Below are 6,811 nucleotides of genomic sequence, written 5' to 3'. Positions count from 1 at the left end.
TCTCAGCGTACATAAAATAAAATATACATTTGTCAAGAATCATGTGGTACGACACTTAATGATTGTCATAGGGGTCAAATAAGCAATGAAGAAGCAATATTAATAAAAATCTTAGGATATACGCAACAAGTTACAGTCATACAGTCAACCTGGGAGGAAATGAGTGATAGGAATGATGAGAAAAACTAGTAGAATAGTTCTAGAGAATGATTAAAATTATTAAAGCATTTATGGGTAAAAACATAGTCTTTAATTATTTTCTATTTTAAAAGTAATTAAGGATCTTATTAAGGTAATAGAGAAGGAAGGACTAAAAAGCCCATTACTGGAACTGCCTCTCCACCCAGTGAATGGCAACACGGCCAAAATTGTGCTTCCGGGCTTCCCTTGAGATTGGGTGAGCAGTGTGGTCGGGCAGTAGGAAAAGCAAGTAGGATGCTTGGCTGCATAACTACAGGTATAACAAGCAGGAAGAGGGAGATTGTGATCCCCTTATATAGAGCGCTGGTGAGACCACATTTGGAATACTGTGTTCAGTTCTGGAGACCTCACCTACAAAAAGATATTGACAAAATTGAACGGGTCCAAAGACGGGCTACAAGAATGGTGAAAGGTCTTAAGCATAAAACGTATCAAGAAAGACTTAATGAACTCCATCTGTATAGTCTGGAGGACAGAAGGAAAAGGGGGGACATGATCGAAACATTTAAATATATTAAAGGGTTAAATAAGGTCCAGGAGGGAAGTGTTTTTAATAGGAAAGTGAACACAAGAACAAGGGGACACAATCTGAAGTTAGTTGGGGGAAAGATCAAAAGCAACATGAGAAAATATTATTTTACTGAAAGAGTAGTAGATCCTTGGAACAAACTTCCAGCAGGCATGGTTGATAAATCCACAGTAACTGAATTTAAACTTCCCTGGGATAAACATAGATCCATTGTAAGATAAAATACAGGAAATAGTATAAGGGCAGACTAGATGGACCATGAGGTCTTTTTCTGCCGTCAGTCTTCTATGTTTCTATGTTTCCTTCTTAATCTATATTGATGGGAAAAATTGGGAGGGGGGGGAAGAGAGTTAGAACAGCAGAGCAAAGTGATTGCGTAATGTCCCTGTGCCTTTAGGCAGAAAAACTGCTTTATGGGAAAGTGCAGCCTGCCAGCGTTGCATAAGAGAACATGTGTCCAGACATCTGTGACCTAAATAACATTAAACTGGTGATTGGAATGGAGGCTGGGGGATTGAGAACATTCTTTTTTCCATTAGAATAATGCATCAACAGGGCGAGAGGGAGGAGGGGAATGAACAGAAGGTTGGGTGGCTGTATATTTTCCTCCCGTGATTTATTTTTAAATAAAACCCTCCCATATCAGGACAATCACATCCAAGGTCAGCTATGATCAAATCGGTCCAGCTATGGCAGGGATCTTTGCAAATAGTATACAGACGTTGTTTTTATCGGCAGCAATGGGCTCACCTTTCAATAGGTAACTGCTGGGAACCGAGTCTATCTCCAGGGCAAGGCAAAGAAAGCAATCGCCTTCTCATCGTAGTTACAATCGCTTCCTAAAGACACTTTCATGCAGGATCTCCTGTTGTTATCTTTCCATCTCAGGCTCCTATCATTCACGCCAAAATTGTAAAGACCCTACAGCCTCAACTCTTCAACTTTTTGCTTTTGCACCCGAAATCAGTAATCTGAGATGGAGGGAGCCCTTTGCTTATAGTAAGAGGTCTCTACTCTACCCCTGTATTTTACAAAAATAAATATTCTGTGTCATTTGGGGACCTCTCAAAAGCTAATCCTGCCTTCGTTGCATGATTGTTGACCACGATCAACAAATCTTGATCTGTGTCCCTAAGAATTGCGGTTGCTAAAACCTATTTTTAATATTGTTGTGGTTAGCTCTGGCCCAGCTCCTGCCCCAAGGACTGTGGATGTGGGGGAGACATCCACATGCTGCAGGCCTGTTTTGCCCCCAGTGGAATCTGCTGATGAAGGCTCCTCTGACCAAGAAGACATGAGTGACAGGGAGGAGGAGAGTGGGGCAGACAGCTCAGAAGATCAATTATCTCGCTCCTCCTTGGATTCAGAACAAAAGTTAAATGATACAGCCACGCATGCGGAGAGCAATGCATAGGCAACAACAACTGAGAGATTATTATCAAAGAAAATGAGGCCACCTGTGGTTGGGTGGGGCTGTGGTCATTAGTGAGGCTGCTATAAAGAGCAGCCTGTGGGTTTGGCCATTGTGGAGGATTATCTGATCGTTGTGTTTCGCGCCTGCTTTACTGACTTCGATCTTTGTGTGCTGATTTTTCCCCGCTTTGAAACTAAACCAGAGCAAAGTGTGTTTCACTTTGTGAAAGAAGAAGGACTGTGAATTGCCTCACAGCTGCAAGCTAAGTATCACAGAACTGATAAGGGACTTGTACAAATTACCAGTTTATTTGGAGACGAGTGCTCTTTGCTATACCAAAAGAGTTTAAGTGAATGTTCATTATAAAGAACATTGTTTTGAATTTTCAAACATGTGTGCGTCTGAAATTGTATCTGTGAATTTTTGGGAGGATTCTACCAGAGAGCCCGACAGAACAAATATATTTTTCTAGCTTATGTGAGTACAAAGTAATGTTTGAAATGCCGAATAAAATATTTTCAAAGCACAGGCTAGCCCCAAGGATTCTGTCTTGTCTCAGTTCATTGACTCACTCTCTCACGCACAAAAGAAATCACATCTAATAGGACACGTGGGAAGAATGGTTATGTAATTTCGCGTGCTTTATACAAGCTGCTGGGTTCTTCTGTTGTACTGCTAAATATTTCACTCGGAGCAAAAGCTATGTGGAGTGGAAAACTGGAACACCCTTGTTTTTCTGAGTTTGCACCAAACAAAAACAAAAAAATCAAGAGCGAACAAAGTTTTGAAGATTACATTCCAAGAGCTCAGTTTTGCATTAATCTGGTGCTGCAGGGTAAACAACCAACATTTTAGAGCATGCTGTAATTGCCTGTCTGGGCCTCAAAGGGGAACATGCCCAGTGAAATTTGCATAGATCATACCCAGCTGTCAAGTGCAGGAGAATCAGAAGTCCAGGCTGTTCAAAGGAATATTTGGTGGGACCCAGGGGAAGAGCCTTCTCTGTGGCGGCCCCGGACCTCTGGAAACAACTCCCCCCAAAGATTAGAATTGCCCCCACCCTCCTTGCCTTTCGTAAGCTGCTTAAAATCCACCTCTGCCGTCAGGCATGGGGGAATTGAGATTTATTTATTTTATTTATTTATTTATTAGATTTGTATGCCGCCCCTTTCCGTGGACTCAGGGCGGCTCACAACACAATAAGACAATTCATAACAAATCTAATAATATACAATTTAAAATTTAAAATAGTTAAAAAAAACCATTTTTAATCAAACATACCTACAAACATACCATACATAAATTATATAGGCCCGGGGGAGATATCTCAATTCCCCCATGCCTGACGACAAAGGTGGGTCTTGAGGAGTTTACGAAAGTCCAGGAGGGTAGGGGCAGTTCTAATCTCTGGGGGGAGCTGGTTCCAGAGTCGGGGCCACCACAGAGAAGGCTCTTCCCCTGGGGCCCGCCAACCGACGTTGTTTAGTTGATGGGACCAGGAGAAGGCCGACTCTGTGGGATCTAATTGGTCACTGGGATTCGTGCGGCAGAAGGCGGTCCCGGAGATATTCTGGTCCGATGCCATGAAGGGCTTTATAGGTCATAACCAACACTTTGAATTGTGCCCGGAAATTGATCGGCAACCAATGCAGACTGCGGAGTGTTGGTGTAACTTCCCCCTAGGCCTTTTCTAAGCATGGTATGTATGTTTGTATGTTTGGTTTTTTATATTAATGGGTTTCTAATTGTTTCTAACATCAGACTACTATTGTACACTGCTTTATTGTTGCTGTTAGCCGCCCCGAGTCTCTGGGGAGGGGCGGCATACAAATCCAATCAATCAATCAATCAATCAATCAATCAATCAATAAATAATAAATATAATGATTGATTGTCTAAATCTTACTTTTCCTGCAAGAATGTGAACTGCTAACACTCAAAGCAAATTGGTCAATGGAATTTCAAAGTGGGTTGAAATTAGATCTTTTGTAGGTGCTAAGGAACCTAAGGCTGACCTTTCCCTGGTCATCTTGTGTTTCAGCATTTATATACACTGCTCAAAAAAAAATAAAGGGAACACTTAAAAAACAGAATATAACTTCAAGTAAATCAAACTTTTGTGAAATCGAACTGTCCACTTAGGAAGCAACACTGATTGACAATCAATTTCACATGCAGTTGTACAAATGGAATAGTTGTGCAAATGAAATATTCAATGAGAACATTTCATTCATTCAGATCTAGGATGTGTTGAGTGTTCCTTTTATTTATTTATTTTGAGCAGTATATAACTGGTCAATCTATAATTTTAAAACCACATCCTACTGGCAAAAGAAAAAGAATCTTTTGAGCCAAACGGGGTTCTTGATAATTTCATAATCATATTTGAAGGCACCAGGTTAGAAACCTGGAGAGTGTGAATTCTAAATCTGCCCAAGACATTAAAATTCGCTGGGTGACCTTGGGCTAATCAGTCTCTTTCAGCCCAACCTCACAAGGTTGTTGTGGGGAAAACAGGAGGAGGAAAAGGCGTTAAATGTGTTTGCCATTTTGAGTTATATTATTATAAAAATAATAAAGGTGGGCTATAAAATAATTACGGTATTTTTCCAAGTATAAGACACACCTTTTTCCCCCTAAAAGAAGCTGAAAATTTGGGTGCATCTTATACTCCAAATGTAACTTTTTCAAAGCTTTTTTCCCTAGCCCTATTGAGGTGCTAACAATCAGCCCTTGAAGAGAAAAGCTGTACTCATAATTAATGCAATGCCAGAATAAATTATGAAATCTATATAGATTTGCCTTAGCATGTTGTTATCTAGGAAAGCCATAAATCTTTTGAGCATAGCATGTAATGTGAAAATAATTATGCTCTTTGAACCCATATTTAGGGCTACAAAATTTCCCAACGTCACCAAGTCAATTTTCATGTCTAGGGCAGGATTAGAATCTCAGGCAAAAAGTTGGTGTATTTACCCAAAAGCACTGTATTTTTGCAAGAGAAGTGCATTTTGAGTTTTATTATCCAGTCGCTCAATTTAAAGGAGTTGTAGGTGGCAACGACAGGCCAAAAAAAATGCTTTCCTAGGGCACCACGTTGTTAATCTTTAAAACCATCCTAATACTCCTTGTGATATGTTTGGTTGTTTCCATTATCAATACTTTCATCTCTGAAATAATATCCTCCTAACCATGAGGACTTGAAAATTTTTAAAAATGTAGAACCTTGGAGTGTAGAGGGAGATAACAGAATTAATCACAATTAATAAGCAAAATTCAATTTAGCATTTTGTCTCCACTAGACGGGAAAAGAAGAGTGTAGTAATGATGAAAAACGTTTTTTTTTTCTTCTTCCAAAGAAGAAAGCTGTTAGCTTTGCTGATTCAGAACTCACAATATGCTGCTTCAGCAGATGTCAACAGCTAAATGTGCATCCTGGGATAATGTTTGACTAATGTAGCAAAGGATTAATTCTGCTCCCAGTGTGGGGTTTAGATCATCTAAATATTTTAATGGAACAAATCCTCCATTCAATGGGAACCTGAGATGTGATCCAGTTCACTCATCTAAACTATAATTTGGTTTGTTTTTGGCTTATGCAAATCCATTCCTCTGGCTTTGTGTTATTTGAAAACTATCTCAGAATGCTCAACGTACCACAGCAGAAAATGTCAATGCGCTTATTATACAACCAGTACAAGAATTACGGTATATTAAAAAAGCTAGGATATTTCCATATGGCTTAGAATGTGAATGAATAGAAAAAATGTCATAGGGAAGGGGGATACATTTAATCTTGGGTTTTTATATTTTTCTTGGATGCTGTTACACTTACACTTAACACCAAAAAAACTAAAGAACCAATAATTGACTTTAGGAGGAAGAAAGATGTATGTCTGCGGAGAGGGGCAGCATACAAATCTAAATAATAAATAATAAATAAATAAATAAATAAATATCCACCATTGCACATAAATGGCGAGGAGGTGGAGAGGGTTGGTAGTTTCAAATTTCTGGGCACTTATATCTCAGAGGACCTCTCATGGACTATGAATGTTAATATGCTTGTGAAGAAAGCACAAAAGAGGCTGTACTTCCTGAGAATGCTCAGGAAGATAAATTTATCTCAGCATCTACTGTTGTCCTACTATCGCAGCACCATTGAGAGTGTCTTGACATACGGCATACTAGCTTGGTATGGGAGCAGCTCTGTAGCGAACAAAAAAGCTCTACAGAAAATTATTAAAACTGCCCAGAACATCACTGGGCTCCAGCTACCCGCCCTGGATGACATCTTCACAGCTCACTGTTCTAGGATTAGATTTAGATTTATTGGATTTATATGCCGCCCCTTTCCGCAGACTCGTGGTGCATACTCTTCTCATCCTGCTTACAATCTTTTTGAACTGTTGCCTTCTGGCAGAAGATACAGAACAACTAGAACTCAGGCCACACGTTTCCTGAATAGTTTTTATCCCAGAGTTATACTCACACTTAACAACGAACTAAAGGGTCACCATCAGTGAACTGTTGGACAATATTACTCGGTTTGTCATGTAGATGGTTGAGTATTTTAGGGTGGGGAATTTGTAGTGGGTGGGACATTTTATTCTATTTTTTTATTCTATTTTTAAATTTACCTATTCTAATTTTATGTATGGTGGGAC

Source organism: Erythrolamprus reginae, unplaced genomic scaffold (assembly GCF_031021105.1).
Source record: "Erythrolamprus reginae isolate rEryReg1 unplaced genomic scaffold, rEryReg1.hap1 H_31, whole genome shotgun sequence".
Lineage (NCBI taxonomy): Eukaryota > Metazoa > Chordata > Lepidosauria > Squamata > Dipsadidae > Erythrolamprus > Erythrolamprus reginae.
This window is presented reverse-complemented; position numbering follows the sequence as displayed.